Genomic DNA, 24,560 nt, shown 5'->3' with positions numbered 1-24,560 from the left:
ACCAAATTATACTCTCCCAAGCACTTAGTATAGTGCTCCGCACACAGTACATGCTCAATGAATATGATTGATTGAATGACTAAACACTCAATAAATATCACTGATTAAGTAAGCTCCTTGAGGCAGGGATCAAACCACGCCTGAGAAGCAGCATGGCTCAGTGGAAAGAGCACAGGCTTTGGAGTCAGAGGTCATGGGTTCAAATCCCGGCTCTGCCAATTGGCAGCTCTGTGACTTTGGGCAAGTCACTTAACTTCTCTGTGCTTCAGTTACCTCATCTGTAAAATGGGGATTAAGACTGGGAGTCCCCTGTGGGACAACCTGATCACCTTGTAACCTCCCCAGTGCTTAGAACAGTGCTTTGCACATAGTAAGCGTTTAATAAAAGCCATCATTATTATTATTACTCGACCAAATTGTACTCTCCCAAGCGCTTAACTCTGTTCTGAACACAGTAAGTGTTCAGTAAATGTGATTGACTAAACACACAATAAATTCCATTGATTGATTAATTAAGCTCCTTCGACTGGGATCATATCTATCAACCATACTCAACCTATTATTACTCGACCAAATTGTACTCTCCCAAGTGCTTAATTCAGTGTTCTGAACACAGTAAGTGTTCAGTAAATGTGATTGACTAAACACACAATAAATTCCATTGATTGATTAATTAAGCTTCTTCGACTGGGATCATATATATCAACCGTACTCAACCAAGCACGGGTACGGTGCCGTGCACACAGTAAGGACTCAATAAATATTACTGGTTGATTGGCCAACTCTCATTCGGGGTGAAAAGGCCATTTCATTGAGCACAAAATGGAGCATTAGCAGCAGCAGTATCTGTAGTATTTGAGTGTGTACTGTGTGCAGAGCACTGTACCAAGTGATTGGGAGAGGAAGAAATCAGTAGTGGCAGTGAGCCTATTTAGTGTTCTTTGAAATCACCAGGATAGGAGGGAGACTGAATGGTTAGCCCTGGTATCGCTCGTCTTATAATAATATAATATTATTATATTAGATAATATATAATCTATTATAGATAATATAGATATTATATTATCTAGATATTATATTATATTATCTAGATATAGATATTACAATAATAATGTATTATATTATTATATTAGAGAAGCAGCGTGGCTCAGTGGAAAGAGCTCGGGCTTTGGAGTCAGACGTCATGGGTTTGAATCCCGACTCCTCCACAAGTCTGCAGTGTGACCTTGGGCAAGTCACTTCACTTCCCTGAGCCTCAGTTCCCTCATCTGTAAAAATGGGGATTAAGACTGTGAGCCCCCTGTGGGACAACTTGATCACATTGTATCCCCTCCCAGCGCTTAGAACAGTGCTTTGCACATAGTAAGTGCTTAACAAATGCCATCATTATTATTATTATTACATATTACTATTTTTATGTTATTATCAATATATTGATAATAATTGCAACATATTGGTAATTATTATTATCAATATATTATTATTATTATAATAATGATGGTATTTAAGTGCTTACTATGTGCAAAGCACTGTTCTAAGTGCTGGAATGCTGTGCGTCTCTGACCCATAGCGACAGCATGGACACATCTCTCCCAGACTGCTCCATCTCTATCTGCCATTGTTCTGGTAGTGTATCCATAGATTTCTCTTGGTAAAAATACGGACGTGGTTTACCATTGCCTCCTTCCATGCAGTCATCAATCGTATTTATTGAGCGCTTACCATGTGCAGAGCACTGTACTAAGCGCTTAAATATTATTTATTAAGCGTTTACTATGTGCAAAGCACCGTTCTAAGCGCTGGGGAGGTTACAAGGTGATCAGGTTGTCCCACGAGGGGCTCCCAGTCTTAATCCCCATTTTACAGATGAGGGAACTGAGGCCCAGAGAAGTGAAGTCACTTGCCCAAAGTCACCCAGCTGACAATTGGCGGAGCTGGGATTTGAACCCATGACCTCTGACTCCAAAGCTCGGGCTGTTTCCACTGAGCCACGCTGCTTCTCTTAGTCAATTTGAGTCAATTTGAGTCTCCTCCCTTGACTCTCTTCCATGCCGCTGCTGCCCAGCATGGGTGAGTTTGGACTTGTAGCAGATTGCCTTCCACTCACTAGCCACTGGCCAAGCTAGGAATGGAATGGGTTGGCCTCTGCTTGACTCTCTCTCCCCTAGTCGAGACTGGTAGAGGACTGGAAACTCCCTGAGAGGGGATAGTTTCACTTAACTGAACTGAAAAGGCAAAGATGGTTCGCGTGATCATCTAGGAAAATGAGCCCCAGGTGGGACGGGGACTGGATCCAACCTGATTCTCTTGTATCTGCCCCAGCATTTAACGAATATTATTTCACGTAGGAAATGTCTTCTCCTTGTGGAGTCTCTGGAAGTAAGCAGGCGGGTCGGAGGATTCTTCTGGGTTCAGTTTTCTTTTGCCTTTGTGAATGTACATCATCTTACTCAATTAAAATGTCTTTTTTTAGCAGTAACCTTGTAATGGGAAACGACACTTGTCCTAGAGTTGGTCTTTTATGTCTTCTAAACTGAGCCAGATCCCCCGCTGTGACTTCAATAATGCATCATTTCGTAAGTTCACAGAATTTAATGTGCTTCTGGTAAATCTCTAGGTTGCAGTTAGGTGGCTAAATGGAAATTAACTATTGTAATTTGGATTGAAAGTCACCTCTTGACCTTCTTTTCATCTCCCCTCTCACCCCACGTGTGCCAAATATCAACTTTCCTTTTTTTTTTTTTTTTTTGAACTGGGTGGGGGGATGTGTGTTTCTCTGTGTGAATATTGATTCATTCTGTAATCAAAGATCACCAACTCTGCTGAGGCAAGAACATTTTTTGAAATTCCATCTCTGAAGCTAGAAGCTAAAGTACACAGGACAGGAAAATGTAACACAAGCTTTTGTAGACAAAAAGGGTGGCCTAGTAGAAAGTCAGAGGATCTGGGTTCTAATTCCGACTGTCACTTGTCTGCTGTGTGACCTTGGGCAAGTCACTTCTCTGTGTCTCAGTTACCAGGTATATACAATGGGGATTAATAATAATAACAGTAGTAATAATAATGACGATGGTACTTAAGCGCTTTCTATGTGTAAAGCACTGTTCTAAGGGCTGGGGGGATACAAGGTGATCGGATTGTCCCACGTGGGGCTCACAGTCTTAATCCTCATTTTACAGATGAGGTAACTGAGGCACAGAGCAGTTAAGTGACTTGCCCAGTCACACAGCTGACAATTGGTGGAGTTGGGATTAGAACCCATGACCTTTGACTCCCAAGCCCATGCTCTTTCCATTGAGCAACTCTGAGCCCCAGGTGAGATAGGGACTGATTATCTTGTATCTGCCCAGCGTTTAGTACAGTGCCTGGCCTATAGTCACTTAACAAATGCCACTGTAAACAAAAAAAAATATTTATTTTTACCTCCTTGGCTGCCGAGGTGGGGAAAAGCAGTCCTGGCTTGGATTGTTTCATGCATCCCTTCACTCTTTTCCTGATCCTTCCACTCCCAGTTTTTAGTTGCCGGATTTAGTGGTCCTCAGCAAGGTGTGAATTGGCTACACAGCCAAACAAGTGTGACACATTTCGCATCTCTGAAGATCCCTGTGCAGCATCTGAGATGGATCTGGATGGATGTTTTTTTTCCCAGGCCTCAGCAATTTCTTGCAGCTCAATTTGGGTCTGAAAAGCTCCCAGTAAGCTTGTCCTCTGGACCAGAATCTCACAGTGGGCAGGGAACGTGTCTGCCAACTCTGCGGTATTCATTCATTAATTCAATCCTATTTATTGAGCACTTAACTGTGTAGAGAACACTGTAGAAAGCACGTAGGGGAGTACAGTATAACAATAAACAGACACATTCCCGGCCCACAATGAGCTTACAGTCTAGAGGGGAGACAGACATTAATACAGATAAATTACGGATATAATAAATAAATTACGGATATAATAAATAAATTACAGATATAATAAATTGCAGATATAGTATTGTAGTCTCCCAAGTGCTTAGTACAGTGTTCTTCATCCAGTAAGTGCTCAATAAATATCATGGTTGATGATAGTAACTTTCCTAGGGCCCAGCTGTTTGGGTAGTCAAAGACCAGAATGATTTAATCATTTCCTACAGCGCCTTACTTTCCTCCTTTAGAGTGGAGAAAAGGAGGTCGGTGTTCTTTCTGCAGACTGTTGCCTGTGTCCTTGAAGCTGAAGAAGATGTGAGAGGCTAGTTAAGAAGCAGGGCTTGCCATTGAGTTAGGTTAATGCACGTTATGGGCGGAAAATGATTTTGCAGGCCCAAAGGGTTTTTGAGAGCGATCTCTGAAAAGCAGCTCTAGCCCCATGCATGGGGTTGCTTATAATGTGTCCAGTCACCCTATCATGATACTTATCCGGGTAGACTTTATTTTTTTCCACAATTGTTCTAGGTGGCAGTTCCAAAAAGGCCATCATGCTTGGAAGGCTTGCCAAAGAGCCAGTGACTATCCTTGAGCAAGGCTGGGAGGGAGATGTCGCAAGCAGATGTTTTTCAGACCCTTCCTGTGCTCCAAGTGTGCCTGGCACAATTTCCATCACGTTCACTTTGGTCCACGTGGCATTCAGAATGCAGCCGGTGTGTGCGCTGTCATTTTTTTAAATGGTATTTGTTAAGCGCTTACTATGTGTCAGACGCTTTTGTAAGCATCAGGATAGGTACAGGTCAAATAGGACGCAGTGGGGCTCACAGGCTAAATAGGAGAGAAAACAGCGATCAAATCCCCATTTTACATTGAAGAAACTGAGGGACAGAGAAGTGAAGTGACTTGTCCGAGGTCACACAGCAAGCAGTTGGCAGTTAAGCGCTTAGTACAGTACTCTGCACACAGTAAGCGCTCAATAAATACGTCTTCTGACTCCACAGCCCGAGCTCTTTCCACTAGGCCACAGTGCTTCCCTGAGGCAATGCTGTTGTGACCTGAGGGTGGAAACAACCCAGTCAAAACCGTGGGGCTACCAGGAGGAGCAAGAGCCCAAGGATGCTGATTTGAATTTAACCAGTCGGTGGAATTCAAAGGCATATATGTAGTTGAGGGAGAGTTTTTAGTTTGCAAATGTTTCCTGTAGGTAGGACATAGTAATATATTACCTCCATTTCTTTCACAGGTAAAACAGAGATGAGATAAGAACTCTTGTTCACAGTATTGTAGGGGGTTGCAGAATGGCCAAGTGGAATGCAAAGTTATGTCTATGTTGAATGGTTGTATATTGTTTTCTTTTGCCTCCCACATTGGGTTGCAGGATCTTGGAGTGCTCATTAGGTACTGTGAACTGAATAAGTAATCAAACAGTGGTATTTGAGTGCTTACTGCATGCAGAACGCTGTATTAAGCACTTGGAAACAATGCCGTTGGTAGGCACGATCCCTGCCCTTGAGAAACTGAATGGATGTGAAAAGCGCGTGTGTCCCCTAGCGCCATGACTTGAGACCGCTCCCTGTGTTTGGATCTGTCGGATCGGGAGAAAAATTGGGTAAAGGAAAAGGGACTAATGGACTTGAGCTGGAAGGAGGAATTAGGGGAGGGTCAGTCTGTATTCGGCTTTCACAAGAGGACAGACCTTGGGGTTTAGAGAGTGGGTTTCAGTTGCTGGGTGTGGGTGAAAGGGCCTATTAGAATTTGGAGGGGTGACGTGATGGGGTGGCAGATGAGGAAGCTGGAATGGTGGTGGTCGTGGTGGTGGCAAAAAGGGAGTCAGGGAGCCAGGGCATAACTTCCTGGCTGGTTTTTCTCCATTGCCTTATTTAAGGGACTCTGCAATGCTGTGTGCAAGATCTGGACTTCTTTCCTATTGCCGCTTTTGCTGCCCCAGCCAAATAGTTAACCTCTTTCAAAAGAACATTTTTGAGGAGTGGATTGGTGCCCAATAAATAATATGGTGGGATTTTTCAGTAAGATCAGCAAAACCCTGGCAAGCAGGGAGCACTTCAGTCATCTCTCAGTTGTTAGGGCCGATTATCCAGTTTGTAAATTATCCAGGCCCTGCCGCTCTTCGTTCTCTCTCCCACTCTGGCATTCTGCCTTTGGTTCACTTCCCTGCTCATTACTGCCTCTTCCAGAGAGTGGGCAGGGGAAATAAAAGCTAAATCTCCAACCAGAGCGTCCTGCAGCTTTTTTTACTTTTTTTCTTCGCAAGCTAGTAAAATGGGTTTGGGGAGGGAAGAGCTGAAGTTATTGAAAAAAAGGTCTCGGATTAGGTCTGGATTTTAAGATTTTGGAGAGAGTGTAGCGAATGTACACTTGTGACTTTAGTGGGCTTTTACGTGCAGTGGGTCTGTGTGTATGTGGCTCTTAAGTCAATGGACTTGACTTTGATTTGGCAGTGACAGTGCTAGACTGTAAGCTCTTTGTGGGCAGGGGATGTGACTGTTTGTTGTTGTACTCTCCCAAGCACTTGGTACAGTGCCTGGCACACAATAAGCTCTCAATAAATACGATTGAATGAAGGAATGACAGTGCCTTTTTATGGTATTTAAGAGCTTACTCTGTGTCAGGCACTGTACTAAGCACGGGGTAGACACAACTAATCAGGTTGGACGCAGCCCACGCCGCACATGGGGCTCACAGTCTTAATCCCCATTTTACATTTGAGTTAACTGAGTCATAGAGAAGTTGTTCATTCATTCATTCAATCAATCATATTTATTGAGCGTTTACTGTGTGCAGAGCACTGTATTAAGCACTTGGGGAGTACAAGTTGGCAACAGGTAGAGATGGTCCCTACCCAACAACGGGCTCACAGACTAGAAGGGGGAGACAGACAACAAAACAAAACATCTAGACAGGTGTCAAAATTGGCTGAACAAATAGACTTAAAGCTATATGCACATGGTTCACAAAATAAATAGAATAGTAAGTATGTACAAGTGAAATAAATGGAATAATAAATCTGTACAAATATATACAAGTGCTTTGGGCAGGGGAAGGAGGGAGGGTGGGGGGGGATGGGGAGGAGGAGAGGAAAAAGGGCACTCAGTCTGGGAAGGCCTCCTGGAGGAGGTGAGCTCTCAGTAGGGCTTTGAAGGGAGGAAGAGAGCTAGCTTGGCAGATGTGTGGAGGGAGGGCATTCCAGGCCAGGGGAAGGACGTGGGCCTGGGGTCGACGGCGGGGCAGGCGAGAAAGAGGTACAGTGAGGAGGTTAGTGGCAGCAGAGGAGCGGAGGGTGCAGGCTGGGCTGGAGAAGGGGAGAAGGGAGGTGAGGTGGGGGGGGCGAGCTGATGGACAGCCTTGAAGCCGAGAGTGAGGAGTTTCTGCTTGATTCATAGGTTGACAGGCAGCCACTGGAGATTTTTGAGGAGGGGAGTAACATGCCCAGAGCGTTTCTGCACAAAGATAATCGTGGCAGCAGAGTGAAGTATAGACTGAAGTGGGGAGAGACAGGAGGATGGGGCTGACATACCCAAAGTCATAGAACAGACAGTCAACAGAGCTGGGATTAGAGGCCAGCTCCTTCTGACTCCCAGAGCTGAGAAAGGACTCTTGCTGTTCTTACCATCACAGCACCTCAGTGATCCATGATGCGATCATTAATCTTTGTGTGGTAGGTAGTTTCTGCTTATTTTTGCACCACCATATAAAGACCCAGTAGAACGTAAGCTCCTTGAGAGCAGGAATCATGACTACCAATTCTTTTAAATTGTATTCTCCCAAGCAGTTAGTACAGTGATCTGCACATAGGAAGCATGCAATAAATACCATTGATTGATTTGATATATAGGCCATTTTTAGTCCCACTAATCATGTGGGATGACCAGTAGATACTTAAATAGGGCTGCTCAGAAATCACACCTCCAAGGTCACAGTGTAGGTGATACACTGGAAACTAGGATTAAGTCTTTCACTATCAAGTCTCACGTCAAGATATTTGTAGACCGTAACTTTCTTTATAGACTATCAGCTCCCTGTGGGCAAGGAAAGTATCTACTAACTTTTTTTTCTTTTAAATATTTAAGTGTTTACTATATTTCATGTACTATGGTAAGTGCCGGGGTAGATACAAATCAGGCTGGACACAGTTACTATCCCACATGGGCCACACAGCCTTAATCACCATTTTACTTCCCAAGTGCTTATACAGTGTTCTGCACAGAATAAGTGCTCAATAAATATGATTGAATGAATGAATGAATTTTACAGATGAGGAAAGTGAGGCACAGAGAAATGAAGTGACTTGCTCAAGGTCACACAGAAGACAACTGATGGAGCTGGGATTAATGTAACTCTGTTGCAGTTGTACTCTCCCAAGTGCTTAGTACAGTGCTCCGTACACAGTAAACACTCAATAAATACCATTGATTGATGTTGCCCATGGAGAATATACTTTCCATATTCATAGACCTTACCTGCTGCTGCAAAGCAACTAGTCTTGTTCCTGCAGTTGAGTAAAAAAAAAAAAAGTGACAAGCTGAGAGTTTTCTTAATGTCTGCATTTCTGTTGGCTTGCTTCTTCAGCCTTGAAAAGAAGGCTTGGGATGACGAATGAGAAGAAGTAGGATTACGAATGATCAATTAAGCAGATGCTCAATTGCTGTATTGAAATTCTCCTAATTTCGTGCATTTAAAGTTCAAGCTAATCATGAGAAACAAGGACAAAATGGTCTTTAATGAAAATTAAAATTTTTACTTTAATTATATAAGCCAAGTGGCGGGGGGTGGGGGTGGATGTGTGCATGCACCTGTCGTATTCCACTGTAATGGGTTTAATATAAAAGGTGCCCTAATATAATTAAGTGCATTTTATTATTTAGTATTTGTATAACTTTCATTTGCTCTGCTGTATTTACAGTCATTCGTTATTTCTCCCAACAAAGGTCAGCATTATTATTCCCATTTTACTGAAGAAGCAGTCTCTCTGCTTACTGACTTTTTTTCCCACCTTGGTAACCTTTAAAGATATACCATCTGCTACAAGGATTTTGACTGCATGGACCTCCTTTCCACCACCTGATATTAAACCGACTGCAAATGAGAAATGAATGAAAACTTTCCTGGGTCCCTCCCATAATATTTTATTGGAGGTGTAGGCACCTGCACTAGGTTGCTGACACTTAGAGGAAAATTAGAGTGTTAAATTCTTCCTTTGGGGATGATAATATGAGAAAGAATGGGAATTTATTGGAAGGGACCCAATCAAGCATCTCTCCCACCTCTGTCATCTAGAAGCAGTATGGCTCAGTAGAAAGAACCCGGGCTTGGTAGTCAGAGGTCTTGGGTTCTAATCCTGACTCCGCCACTTGTCAGCTCTGTGACTTTGGGCAAGTCACTTAACTTCTCTGGGCCTCAGTTCCCTCATCTGTAAAATGGGGATTAATACTGTGAGCCCCACTTGGGACAACCTGATCACCTTGTATCCTCCCCAGTGTTTAGAACAGTGCTCTGCACATAGTAAGCGCTTAACAAATGCCATTATTATTATTATTATTATTATTATTATGGACCATCTCTATATGTTGCCAACTTGTACTTCCCAAGCGCTTAGTACAGTGCTCTGCACACAGTAAGCACTCAATAAATACGATTGAATGAATGAATGAATTATTATTATCTATGGTTCCAAGCCCCGAATCCCTGGGGTGAATTTATTTTTTCTTTAGCCAATAGTTAAAGTGGGAACACCACGATCTGTGGTTCTGTGAAATCACTGCCGCTGTTTTAGCGTGTGCGAGGTGCTGAGCTGGGGATGCAGGGAGTGGTAGCACAGCAACTAAAGACATATAATAATGCTTATGGTATTTGTTGAGCACTTACTATGTGCCAGGGACTGTACTAAGCTCCGGGGGAGCTACAAGCAAATTGGGATGGACACAGTCCCATCGCACATGGGGCTCACAGTCTCAATCAGAGAGTGGCTTATGGGGGTGGTGGGATTGCTGTGACCCTATCGGGAGCCAGATAGAGAAGCAGCGTGGCTCAGTGGAAAGAGCCCGGGCTTGGGAGTCAGAGGTCATGGGTTCTAATTCCGCCTCTGCCACTTGTCAACTGTGTGACTTTGGGCAAGTCACTTAACTTCTCTGGGCCTCAGTTCCCCCATCTGTAAAATGGGGATAAAGACTGTGAGCCCCATGTGGGACAACCTGATTACCTTGTATCCCCTCCCATTGCTTAGAACAGTGTTTGGCACATAGTATGCGCTTAACAAATACCATCATTATTATTATTATGAGGAACCCAGACTCACCTCAGTATTGCCATTACTATGGGGACCTGCCTTGATTGCTCCTGGATGAGTAGAAGCTTGTCTCCTCCTGTTACTCAGTATGGCACCTGGCATCTAGTGGGCGTTCAACAAGTAGCATTAGAGGCCTTCTCCGACTAAGTCCACATCTCTCCTACTCCCTCTCCTGTCCTCCTTATTCACCCCACCCTCAGCCCCACGGCACTTACAACCATATCCAGAATTTATTTATATTAACTCCCATCTCCCCCTCTAGACTGTAAAATCCTTGGGGGCAGGGAGCGTGTCTCTGTTTTATTGTCCTCTCCCAAGTGCTTAGTACAGTGTCCTGCATCCAATAAGTGCTCAGTAAAAGTAATTATGGTATTTAAGCGCTTACTATATGTTAGGCACTGTCCTAAGCACTGGAGTAGATACAAGCTAATTAGTTTGGACACAGTTCATGTCCCACATGGGCCTCACAGTCTTAATCTTCATTTTTCAGATGAAGTAACTGAGGCACAGAGAAGTTAAATGACTTGCTCAAGGTCATACAGCAGACAAGAGATGGAGCTGGGATTAGAACTCAAGATCTTCTGATTCCTGGGCCCATTTCTCACACAGTTGATAAACGTCTCATCTTGCTACTGCTTTCTGTACCTCAACTTTGACATCAGGTAGGAAGGGAGGAAAATACATATATATCCATAAGAATATGGCTTAGTGGATATCCAAGAGGACAGGTCTGGGAATCGTGGGTTCTAAGCCCAGCTCCTTCACGTGTCTGCTGTGTGACCTTGGGCAAGTCACTTCACTTCTCTGTGCTTCTTTTACCACATCTGTAAAATGGGAATTGAGACTGTGAGCCCAATGTGGGACAGGGACTGCGCCCTACTCAATTTGCTTGTATCCACTCCAGCGCTTCGTATAGTGCTTGGCACGTAGTAAGCATTTAACAAATGCTGTTATTATCATTATTATGGGTGCCCCCATGCCTCTAGGGCAGAGACAGAATAAAAGCAGGTGAGAGGAGGTAAGTTGAGGGGAAGAAGAGCCCTAAATTGGGAAGAGTGGGAATGAGAGAAGTACCGAAGGATAGAATGAGGCAGGCCCGGGAGGAGACGGATGAGCTAAGAGACCTAGGAAGAGCTCAGTGTGGCGTCTTGTAGCTAACCTAGTAATAATTTAATAATTCATTACTATAATGAAACTTATTAAATTATAATTATTTCAGAAAGGAAATTAATAGGTGGTTATTGTTCATTTTATTTCTCAAATGAATCTGGTTTTCACACATAGCGGCACAGACACTAACCAGGAGCATTATACTGATTGATGACTGAGATAAACCTCTCTTGGTTATGTTACTGGGATTCCTAAGTATATTACCTTCTGGATCTGAGCTGGCAAATAACAAATTCCCTGGACCCCAAGGTTGTTTAACTAGTGTATAACGATCAGCCCAGCCCCTGAGTTGGGGGATTTTACTTTGCTACACGTGTTCTTCAGTTTTTGCATTTGCTTCAACTCTTCTCTGCAGATTTTTTTTTATTCATTCATTTAATCATATTTATTGAGCGCTTAATGTGTGCAGGGCACTGTACTAAACACTTGGGAAGTACAAGTCGTCAACATATAGAGACGGTCCCTACCCAACAACGGGCTCACAGTCTAGAAGGGGGAGACAGACAACAAAACAAAACATCTTCTCTGCATATATTCTTGAAGTAGTTCTTCACAGGTTAACAGGAGTACTGTTAAGATCTGATCCTGTTAATGAACAACAGAATTGCAGAATGTCTAATCTTAGGGTCGGCAGGTTTTGTGAACCCAGTACACATCCTTTAGTGATGTTTATATGATATTTATTGAACACTTTCTGGTAGGACTTAGCAGTTGGAAGAATATAAGAGTTGCCAAACAAGATTCCTGCCCTCAAGTAGTTTGCAGTCCAGTGAGGGAGACATTAAAATAAGTTACAAATAGAGTAGAAGAAAATGTACCTAAGTGAAATAGTGGGGCTTACTGGAAAGAGCGCAGGCCTGGATGTCAGAGGACCTGGGTTCTAATGCTTTCTCTGCCACTTATCTGTTGTATGACCTAGGGCAAGTCACTGCCTTCTATGTTGCCCTGACCTTTTATTCATCGCCCCCTCCAGCCCCACGACAATTGCATACAAATCTCTAGTTTATATTAATCATCATCAATCGTATTTATTGAGTGCTTACTATGTGCAGAGCACTGTACTAAGCGCTTGGGAAGTACACATTGGCAACATATAGAGACAGTCTGCCTGTCTAGACACTAAGCTCGCTGTTGGCAGGGAATGTGTCTGTTATATTGTACTCTCAAGCGCTTAGCACAGTAATCTGCACTCAGTAAGCACTCAATAAATACAGTGGACTCACTGGCTTGCCCAAGGTTGGTCACACAACAGGTAAGCAGCAGAGCTGAGATTAGAATCCTCATCATCTGACACCCAGACATGTGCTCCTCCACACCGGATGTTCATTCGATCGTAGTTATTGAGCACTCACTGTGGGCAGAGCACTGTACTAAGCCCTTGGGAAAGTACAATGCAACAATAAACAGTGGGATATTCTGTCTCAAACTCAACACGTCCAAAACGGAACTCTTCACTCTCCCTCCCAAATCCTCTCCCATCACGGTTGACGGCATTACCTTACTACCCGTCTCTCTAGCCTGTCATCATCCTCCATTTCTTTCTCTCTTTCAACCCCTTCCATTTTCAGTCCGTCACCGTATGCCGTATGTGGTTCTTCCTCCACAACGTTTCTGGAATCCCCCCAAACTGCCTTCTGACATAGTCCCGTCTGATTACTGCATCAGCGTCCTCGCTGACCTCCCTGCGTGCGGTCTCTTCCCCTGTTCAGCCTCCATGTGGCTCACATTTCTTTCCTCTCCTTTCCATCTGCATCGCCTTTCATCTTGCTTTCCTCTGCAACCTCCCTTGTGGTTTAGCCGGCCCATCCACTTCAAAGGAGTAGACACGTTCTGTCAACTCTTATTGGTTTGAGCTCCTGTCGGTGAGCGCACAATATGGGAAGCTGATCCTCCTGACGAAGACTAAAGCCATAATGGATGGAATTTAGCTGGTTGTTTAGAGGATTCAACCCAAGAGGAGACTATAACAAACTAAACCATTCTCCTCTTTTTGTACATAGAACCTCGATTTGACAGGCCTAAATCTTTTGAAAGATGCGATGTGGCATTCCATTTGCTCAATGCCTGCTGCAAAAATTAAAGTCAGAGGATCGATCTTATAAACCTTCAGAGTCTCTATTAGATACCAAGGACTGAGTCATAGGTATTTTTGTAATCAATACAACTCATACTCAGATTTTGCCATTTTCTTAATAGCCTGATCAACTCTAAGAGTGTCTATAATGCTCTTTTCTTTACCTCTGTGATAATTTGTGTCATCCTTTCTGCTTTTCGGTTGTGACATTCTTTTTCTCACAATGCGAGTAAATTTCCTTTGCCAAAATTGATGCCATTAGTTTGTAGATGGCAGAAAAATACATTATCATTTCAGGTTTTTCTGGAAATAAAGTATAGTTATCTTTTGGCCAAAGAAAGCTGTTCCCTAAGGCCATAAGATTAGGCCTCTCTTCTGGCTTGTGCAGCATTTTAATAAAATAACTTGTAATGACTACATGTGCTGCCATGAACCTTTTGAACCAAACGTTTTGCTTGAGCCAAGATCTGATACTTTCGGATTTACTAGTCATGCCTATTGATTCATGAATAAATGAGCAGATATTTATTGAGGCTAATTTTTTAAAGTTTTCTCTGTACTATACTTGATTGTTACGGCTTTCGGGGACCTCCCAAATACTTAGAATAGGAGAAAAATCATGTATGTCCTGATGAAATTTTCTTTGAGGTTTTTGAGTAGGCTGTCAATTGGTGTAAGCATGTATCCATTCATTTTTGCATGTCATTCCATGCAAGGTGAGTAAATATTTGCACTTAGTTAAAATTAATGTTCTTTAGGCGTGGCTTTTGTACTGAATAATTCTTCTTAGCTATTTTCGGAGCTAACTGATATTTATTTTGTTTTTGTTTCTACTTTTTTCCCATTCTGGCTCACATTTCTCCCTGTTGACTCATTTATTCCAATACTGAAGAATTGTTTTTGGATCCATTAATCTTACTTTTGTGCTTCCAACCATTTTGAAGATCATATTGAGGTTAGTCAGAGAATCCTTTTTGATTCCCACAACCACACCACCTGGCAATAACTGAGCTAGTGTCCAAAAAAAATTGATAATTGATCAGATTGATGACTTTTTTTCCCCTTTGACCCCCTGCATCGCTCTAATTTATTATTAGTAAGACCTCTTCAGTCACTTTTCAGTTATTCGCCTAACATCATCAGCTCCAGCCCTCCCTTTTTTTTCCCTCCACAATAATGACGTGCCTCCTCTTTTTTACTTATAGTATTCTTTAAGCACTTACTTTGTGCCAGACACCCTATTAAGTGATGGGGTCAATACAAGTTAATCAGATTGGACACAGCCCATGTCCCACATGGGGCTCACAGTCTTAATCTCCATTTTACAGATGAGGTAACTGAGGCACAGAGAAGTGAAGTGACTTGCCCAAGGTCACACAGCAGACATGTGGCAGAGCGGGCTCAGAACCCAGGTCTGTCTGACTCCCAGGACTGTGCTCTATCCATTAGGCCATACTGCTCTCGTGGCCATGACTGCCTCTGCTTTTTTGACTGTGTCCATGACTGCCCTTTCCCTCCACTCTCTCTCACCACCATCGTCCCTGGTTCTTGAAAAGTTCCTAGTCAGATTATTGTTCCTCTCTTATTGCTTTTTTATGAACAGATAAACATTTTCAATATTTTTATTTGGCACTGCCCCATTCTATTATGAGAAATGTAGATTTGTTGGGATTCTCTTTCCCATCCCTGGCCAGGAATTGCTTGGTCATTTCAGTCACTGAATGGTATTTACTGAGTGCTCACTCTGCTCTGAGCACTGTACTAAGCACTTGGGATATAACAAAATTGGTAAACACATTTCCTGCCTATAATGGAGCTTACACTCTTGCAGCTTTCTGGCATTCTGTGAATTGTAAATCAACAGAGATAGATAAATGAGCTGAGTGATTCTGTTGTGTGGAGGCTGAGGAGCAGAGTGGTACTGACCATCTTTACTGAGTCAATCAATCTTATTTATTGGACACTTACTATTTGCAGAGCACTGTGCTAAGTGCTTGGGAGAGTACAACACTGCAGTGTCTTTTAATTAAAAGTAATCTTATTTTGACACTATTTGCAGAGCACTGTGCTAAGTGCTTGGGAGAGTACAACACTGCAGTGTCTTTTAATTGAAAGCAGTCTTATTATTCTGTCTTTGAAATAGTATAGCGTTGGCATTTTTGTGTCCCATCTCCAAGACAGTTTTTATGCCTGCAAAATATTTCACCTTTGGCCTATTGACTTTTCCTCCTTGAGAGCCCCAGTAGAACAGGTTTGACGTGAGACACCTGGGTACTTTTTCTGCCACTGCTCCTGCCACGTGAGCATATGACTCTGGTTAAGACAACTGAACTCAAAAGGCTTTTATTCAGTATTTCCTGAGCCTTCCCAATAAGCTAGCATTATATGCATTGAGTATGGTCCCTAGCCTCTTAAAATGGAGAACAGTTCTGATCTACTAAATGGCGGGTAGTGAGACGAATCGCCAATAACCAGTGGAAAAGTGTTTTTGTTACAGCTGCGTATCGGTTCCAATCAAGCCTTGCCACTGTAAATAGGCCCTGCTGATTGATGTTGGGAAGTATAGAGCAAAAAAAACCCTTCAGTAGTTTCCTCTTTATATTTAAAGAGCTTTGCAAGTATATGTGCATAAACATAATTACTGCTCTTTTAAAACCCTCATATCCCAAGATTAAACCTGACCCTCTCCCACTTGTGGTCATTTATGTTAACATCTTATTTCATGTTGCAAAACTTCTTGTCATATCCGTGAACAGTAATGGTGATTTAAAAAAAAATTCTCAAAAAACCTTCTCAAAAGGGGAAAAATCATCCACCCACACAGATACTTGCCTTTAATTTGAATTTTCTACCTGTTCATTACAAGATCAGGAGGTGGAAACCAAAATTTAACATGTAGAATCCTGTTGTGAACCTGTGTCCATAGCATGCTCAAACTACTTCACGAGTTAAGCCCGGCCAGTAAACTGTGTAGAGCCTTGTGTATGTGTGTTTGTATGTGTCTGTTTCCCCAAAGGGTGGTCGCCTTGATGAGGTAGAAACCAAGTGCACACACAGCATCTGGAAGGTTGGGTCTCCATATGGAGCTCTGTCAGTAGTGCTGTATTTTGAACCAATGATCTCCACAGTATCTTGGTTTAAAAAAAAAAAGAAATGGGCAAAAATTACAAACCTTATTCACAGGGAAAAGATCTCCATCTATGTAAATAGAAAATAGAAATGCAGCATCAGCAGACAGCTGTACTTTTTTCTTGCTTTCCCTTTTTCTGACACGGGAAGATGTCAGTTTGAACGGGAGATGTCAAAGGAAAATACATATTTATTTTGGTGGGGGTGGTGGCAGGAAGAGAGTCCATCTCATTGCCTACTTCATGAGCAGGGGAAGGGAACCACTCTGAAATGAAGATGTCAAGAAATCTTCCCAGAGGTTCAAATGGGGGACATCAAACAGCCTAAATGAAAGGCCAGTGACCAATTAAAGCTGAAAGCAGAGTTTAGGTTGGTGTAAACACAGATGAAAGGAATTGTTTTGCTTCTTGAAATAAAGACAGTGCTTTATATCATCAAATCTAGCACTTCTACACACCAGGCATATGTGCAACAGGGCCACAAAGGGATGAGACATGTGGTCTTTAGCACATAGTAAGAACATTCTGATGCTTCTCTTGCTTTGTGAGCATTAGCGTCTCCAGGTTCCAAATCTGTTTTAGTTCTAATTCCCAGTGCAGTATTTGGAAAACAGATGCTCTGGCAATCCTGTCACCTTTGTCATCTTGCAGCATAGAAAAAATTCCCAAATCCTAGGAATGCTGAAGTTGCTTACAAAGCCTCTGTCTGTTCCCTCTTCCTAAATCTCCCCCTTGGGGCATTCATTCATTTATTTATTTATTAAGGGCTTACTGCATGCAAAGCACTGTACTGAGCACTTGGGAGAGTACAATCTAACAATAACCAGACACATTCCCTGCCCACAACGAGCTTACGGTTTAGAGAGGGGAGCCAGACATTAATGCTAATAAATAAAGTACAGGTATGTATGTAAGTGCTGCGGGGCTGGGAGGGGGTATGAGCAAAGGGAGCAAGTCAGAGTGATGCAGAAGGGAGTGGGAAAAGGGGAAAAGAGGTTGAGTCAGGGAAGGCCTCTTGGAGGAGATGGGCCTTCAATAAAGCTTTGAAGGAGGGGAGAATAATTTTCGGATATTAAGAGGGAGCGTGTTCCAGGCCAGAGATTGGTGGCGAGACAGACGAGATGGAGGTAGAGTGAAGAGGTTATCATTAGCGGAGCAAAGGGTACCAGCTGGAATGTAGCCGGAGAGTAGTGAAGTGAGGTAAGAGGGGTCAAGACCCACACTACCCACAGTTCAGAAACACGAGGCTTACTTCACTATGTGGGGCACTGAAAATTTTCCTTTTTTATGTTTTTTTATGGTATTAAGCACTTACTATGTACCAGGCACTGTTCTAAGCAATGGGGTAATAATAATAATAATGGCATTTATTAAGCGCTTACTATGTGCTAAGCACTGTTCTAAGCACTGGGGAGGTTACAAGGGGATCAGGTTGTCCCGCGGGGGGCTCCCAGTCTTCATCCCCATTTTACAGTTGAGGGAACTGAGGCACAGAGAAGTGAAGTGACTTTCCCAAAGTCACCCAGCTGACAAGTGGTGGAGCTGGGATTTGAACCCATGACCTCTGACTCCAAAGCCCAGGCTCTTTCCACTGAGCCACGCTGCTTCTCAAGATAATCAGAGTGGCCACAGTCCATGTGTCCACGAGGCACAGAGAAGTGAAATGAGTTGCCCAAGGTCACACAGCAGACAAGTGGCAGAGCTGGGATTAGAACCCAAGTCCTCCAACTCCCAGGCCCCTGCACTTCCCACTAGGCCATGCTGCTTCTTGATCAGGTGAGCATTTCTTGGTGATGGGAAGGTAAGTTTAGGGCCAGAGTTATGTGCTCACAGTCTGATTTTCCTTCTAAGCATAGACTCATTGCGTTAACGGGTGTGACCAACAGGCTTCCATAGCTGAACATTTTCTTTTAAACTGTTAGTCGGAGCATTCATCATGAAAGGTGACGAAGGGACTCTTTGGGTTTTTTGTGCAGAGGAGGCAATTTACTCAGATTGCTCACCAGGTCAGAAGATACAAGTCTGCTTGGCTTCTTGCAGAAGGTTAATGAATTAAATCCCACAACACCTCTGACTCCTTCACTCCTCTCCCACAACAACCCAGGCAGCCCAATTTGCTACTCTAAAACCAACCTATTCAATGTGTCACAATTTCATCTCCTGCCCAAAACTCCATGCTCATGCCCTCCCTCCTTCCTGGAAATCCCTCGCCCTTGATGTCTGGTAGACAGACCACCACCCTCTCCATCTTCACAGTCCTAATGAAATCATATCTCTTCCAAGAAGCCTCCCTGCTAGCATTTTAGACTGTGAGCCCACTGTTGGGTAGGGACTGTCTCTATATGTTGCCAATTTGTGCTTCCCAAGAGCTTAGTACAGTGCTCTGCACACAGTAAGTGCTCAATAAATACAATTGATGATGATGATGATGATCTCATCTTCCCAACCTATTCTCCCTCCCTTCTGGGTTGCCTGTGTGTTTGAATCCATCCCCCTTAAGCACTTGGATATCCACCCCACAGCATCAGAATGTTCTTACTCAGAGCTAAAGACCACACATTTCTCATCCCTCTTTGTGGCCCGGTAACACATAAGCCTGGTGTGTAGAGGTGCTAGATTTGATTATATAAAGCCCTGCCTTTATTTCAAGAAGCAAAACAGTTCCTTGGATATATATACCCCACAGAGTATATCCATAAACTCTGTTCTATCCTTTACCTGTAATTTAATGTTTATTTCCCCCACTAATTGTAAGCTCCTTGTGGGGAGGGATCATGTCTGCCAACTTTATTGTGCTAATCGTATTTATTGAGTGCTTACTGTGTGCAGAGTACTGTACTAAGTGCTTGGGGGAGTACAATATAACAAATACATTCCCTGCACACAATGAGCTTACAGTCTGTGGGGGAGACAAATGTTAATAGAAATAAATAAATCACAGATATGTACATAAGTGCTGTGGGGCTGGGAGGGAAGATGAATAAAGGGAGCATAAAGTGTGTTGTATAGAATAAACAGTGTGTAGTACAGTGCTCTCCACATAGTGAATAGTTAACAGATACCATCTATTGATTCTGTTTCCATCCACAATTTTGGGAAGGGGCTAAACAAAGTTGTTTCTCATCTTTCTTTGCTCATATCCATAAACAAAGAATCAAGGGGAGGATTTTCTCCTCTGCCGACTGAGAGCTTAGGGAATAGGTAATATGGAAATCTTTTTCAGGACTCTCATTTGGAGGATCCCACTTTCCTCTGCTGCCAGACTCTTGTAGCTTTCAGAAAGGGGAGTTTTCAATTAAAAATAAGTGTGAAAATTCATTACACATGCAAGGTTAAAACCTCTGTGCTGCCGAGTGATAAATTAAATGTTAGTGGCCCTGTTTCAGTGACTGGAGTCATTTGCCTCTTAGATTGCGGCCTCTTGCTATTCACTGGAAACACTTAGTTTCATGCAGCCTAAATGGAAAGAAGGTCTGAGGGTCATTGACAGGCCTCTTCCAACCTGAAATGCTTTTTTGGGAACTGATCAAATTTCAGATGAAGCACAAGACTGATATATTCCAGGCACTATTGAGTCCCGGTCTGCGCTGCTTTCAGCCCTGCCCCTTGAATCTCCAGTCTAGATTGGTGGCTGACAGCTGTAACCGTGCAAGTGGTGACCACAATAGGGTGCTTGGCCCCGGGTTCTGGCGGTGGAGAAATTCTCCTGCCTTTTGAATGAAACCAAAACCATGGAACAGTTGGTCCATTTTGGGAATAAGGCCTCCCTTCCACCTATGGGTGAGATGTCATTCATTCACTTTGTATTTAGTGAGTGCTCACTGTGTGCAAAGCACTGTACTAAATGCTTGGGAGAGTACAGCGTTACAATAAACAGACACATTCCCTACCCACAATGAGCGTACAGTCTAGAGGGGGAGACGGACATTAATATGAATAAAAAAATTACAGATATTTACATAAGTGCTGTGTGGCTTGGAGTGGGGATGAATAAAGGGACCAAGTCAGGGTAATGCAGAACGGGGTGGGAGAAGAGGAAATGAGGGCTTAGTTGGGGAAGGCCTCTTGGAGGAGATGTGCCTTCAATAAGACTTTGAATGGGGGGAGAGTAATTGTCTGTTGGACATGAGGAGGGTTGTCCAGTTGACTGGTTTTATGTCAGACTGATTTCCATTTGTCTTGTTGATACAAACCAACCATTGCAATACAAGTGATACAAAATTTGGGCAGGACGTCTTCATGTCTGGAGTTTATTTTAGCATCCAGACTCCCTCTTTGGCTTCCAGCCGTCATGTCTCTCAGCCCCGAAGTGGGGGCTGTCGTCAGAGGGAGTGGCAAATGGCTCTGGAGCAGTTGTGGGGGGGGATCAGGATGCCAATCAGTCAATTCATTCAGCGCTTACTCATCATCATCATCATCATCAATCGTATTTATTGAGCGCTTACTGTGTGCAGAGCACTGTACTAAGTGCTTGGGAAGTACAAACTGGCAACATATAGAGACAGTCCCTACCCAACAGTGGGCTCACAGTCTAAAAGGGGGAGACAAAACGAAACATACTACAAAATAAAATAGAATAGAATAGATATGTACAAGTAAAATAAATAAATAGAGTACTCTGCTTACTGTGTGCAGAGTAATGTGCTAAGTGCTTGGGAAAGTACAGCACGGTCGAGTTTGTAGACATGATCCCTGCCCACAAGGAGCTTGCCATCTATGGGAAATGATGGAGGAATCCTCCAGGGCTTGGGTGCAATCGGGTGGACACCTGCAAAATGGTATTGGTACGACATCTTCATAGGCTGCGTGACAGTATCTTGGGGTCTGGTTTGGTTTGAGTGTCATTGCCATGATAAGCCTAGTGAGCTGTTGACTTAAGATGTCAGAGTTCAATATCACAACTTTGTCATGAAATAAAATCCGAGAAGACTTGGATCAAAACCAGAGAAAAAGTATGAAAAAGTATTGCTTTGGTGTCCTGAGCTCATGTCCGACTTCAGGATAATACTTGTATCTAATAATGATCCTGGCCTTGGGACTTATGGGTAAAGCACAGTTTCTTCTTAATATCCAACTTCAAGGAAGAACCGAAGCCAAGAAGCAAGGCCATTTTGATCTTTACAAGAGTAACGGTAACCCTCCAGAGAGAATATAGTGAAAATCAGAAGCAATGGTATTCTCATGTTAAAGTTGGGAGGGTCTTGCATTGCTGTTAATAAAGAAGAAATGTGGGTTCATTAATAATCTGCTAATGGTTCTCTGTTTTGGACTTCCTTTGAGTTTCTTTTGAGTTCTGGGCTCTGAGTAAGTACAAGTCACCTACCCCAGAGCCTGCCTTTTTGCAACAGGGTCTTAAAGAGGGATTCGGGGAATTAAATCAAAAGCAGCCACTTACAAAGTACTCTATAAAGAAATACTAACAGTGTGCATCATTAGAACAGGAATGAGCTGGGCTAATCCAGAGATGCTTACGTCGTGTGTTGTTCATTCCAGTAGGTTAAAAAAAGAAATACTCAGGCCTGATCCAAAAAGCATGATGTGGACAGAGTAGTAATAATAACCCGAAACCCAAAGTCAAAGTCATTTTGGGAAGCCTGGATTGTGAGCGGTTACGACCGGATTTTCCTGGGCTCTGCTTGGAGAGTCAGACTTTTGGGAGGGTGAAACAGATTTCCTGTGGGGTCAACAGCCCTTGTTCATGGGACTGGGAACTTGTTTCTAAAAAAACAAGGTGAGTGGGTCTGGATTTTTGTTTATTTCTTGTTAGAATGACCCTGCTTTAAAACTAATATTTGGATTACCCTTAGATTCACCAGATGAATTTAGTGGCTGATTAAGGTGTTGCTGTTTTTTGATGCACTTTGAGTCAGAGTTTGCCTATGTTTGTCAACATATTTCATGCCAGTTTTGCCTTGAATTAGGACCTGCAATTGAAGTTTTGATAGAAAGAGGCCTGTTGACCATCGTCTGCTCAATTGTTGAAGTGTGTTTGTATATATATTCATTCATTCAGTCGTATTTATTGAGCGCTTACTGTGTGCAGAGCACTGTACTAAGCGCTTGGGAAGTACAAGTTGGCAACATATAGAGACAGTCCCTACCCAACAATGGGCTCATATATATATGTATATGGTGAGTTTGTATGTATATAATGGCGATAAGATCCCTATGTATCTATATATGTAATGGTAAGATATGTTTTATATATATATATAAATATCATATACATATGTATATATAACATCTTATACATATTGAGTTTGTGTCTATATGCATATACAGAGAACAAGAAAGGGGTCTTTGGAGGCTCAAGTCCAATCAAGAGGAACCTTGTTTACCCTCTAGCACGGGTGGATTTTAAGCAAATTGAAGATTTTCCCCCAATTGGCAAATACAACTCTGAACAGTGAGTGAATGTTAATTTTTTTTTTCCAGGGGAAAGTAGGCACAGAAGGAAACCATGATTGTTATCTTTTCTTTCCCGTTGACTAAAATTCATTTAAAATCCAGTGCTAGTTGTTTCACTGTTTTCCAGTATGGTGTGACAGTCCTGTGGGCTCAGATGTCTGGTTTTAGAAATACCTGGTGACCTAAAGAAATTTTAGCCAAACAAAGGGCCATTTTGATTTTCATTGAAAAACCAGAAGGTTTTCCTTTTTACCACATCATTACTTTACCATCAGCAAAAAATGCTTGTAGATGGGAAGCAGTTGTGTTTTTCTGAATACCCTCTTCTCATCACTCTCTGCTAACAGGGACTCTTGATTAAAAGTCAGAGGATTTGGGTTCTAATCCTGTCTCTGCCACTTGTCTGCTGTGTGACCTTGGGCAAGTCACTTAACCTCTCTGTGCCTCAGGTTCCTCATCTGGAAAATGGGGATTAAAACTGTGAGCCCCACGTGGGACAACCTGATTACCTTATATCTACCCCAGCACTTTGAACAGTGCATGGCACATAGTAAGCACTGAACAAATGCTGTAATAGTGATAATAATAATAATATTTTTTTTTAAAAAAACAGTAGCCTCTTAGGCTACAGCTTTATCCTTACTGCCCAAATTTGATGAATGCTTGCGTATTTTATAGTTGGGAAAACCAACACTGTTTCCCTTTCCCTAGCCAAAGTATTTGTGGAAAGTCCTTTTTTTCTTTCTTTTTTCTCTTTTTTTTTTGCCCCAGGCATCACTTTCAGTCAGATTGGTCAAGAAAATCCAGTCTGCTTGACTTCTGTGACACACAGTGCTTTCAAAAATGGATATGAAAACTCAAGTTGATTTTTACTGATATCCCCAGTTGTTTACAGCCAAAGCTGAAAAATCTTTTTCGACTTAGGAGTTGAAAAAAATTTCCTACAGAAGCTATTGAATATCTATGAAAGCCTATGGTGCTATTTTTAGTTGTGTTTATGACTTATGCCCACACTTAGAACCAAACAAGAACAGAGCATAGAAAAGACCCAGAGAATAGATCGGGTTAGCAGGGATGGAAAATGAACAATGAACCATGCCAGCCGGGAAAATCAGTAAGCTTTTCCAGGAATAAAAGGTGGAAAGAGCATGCTAATTGGGATAAGAAAGGAATTGGGAGTCGGAAGGACCTAGGTTCTAATCCCGGCTCTGCCACTTGTCTGCCGTGTGACCTTGGGCAAGTTGCTTCACTTCTCTGTGCTTGTTTCCTCATCTGTAAAATGGGGATTAATATTGTGAGCCCTTTTTGGGACATGGACTGTGTCCAACCTGATTAGTTTGTAGCTATCCCAGTGCTTAGTATGGTGCTTGGCACAGAGAAAGCACTTAGCAAAGACCTTAAAAAAAATCCACTCTGGTGGGTGTCAGTATTTGCCATTAGTGATTATATTTTAATTTTTAATGGTATGCATTAAGCACATACTATGTGCCAGGCACTGTACTAAGCACTGGGTTAGACACAAGCTAATCAGGTTGGACACAATCCATGTCCCACATGGAGTTTACGGTCTCAGTCTCCAT

At 42.7% G+C, this 24,560-nt stretch overlaps 1 protein-coding gene across 3 annotated transcripts in view; it reads left to right on the top strand.

Moving 5' to 3' along the window:
* LARGE1 (LARGE xylosyl- and glucuronyltransferase 1) overlaps positions 1 to 24,560 on the top strand; it is a 365,768-nt gene that overhangs the window by 30,549 nt on the left and 310,659 nt on the right. The window contains exon 1 of one of the 3 annotated variants that reach the window (XM_038756578.1): positions 10,813 to 10,862. The exons of the other annotated variants lie outside the window; for them this stretch is intronic. The gene's annotated coding sequence lies outside the window, so the exon portion shown is untranslated. Of the gene's footprint in view, positions 1 to 10,812; positions 10,863 to 24,560 lie in introns of those variants that run through there. 3 annotated transcript variants of the gene reach the window in all.

Source organism: Tachyglossus aculeatus, chromosome 14, assembly GCF_015852505.1.
Source record: "Tachyglossus aculeatus isolate mTacAcu1 chromosome 14, mTacAcu1.pri, whole genome shotgun sequence".
Classification (NCBI taxonomy): Eukaryota; Metazoa; Chordata; class Mammalia; order Monotremata; family Tachyglossidae; genus Tachyglossus; species Tachyglossus aculeatus.
Note: the sequence above shows the minus strand (reverse complement) of the source record. Positions and strands in the feature narration are given on the sequence as shown.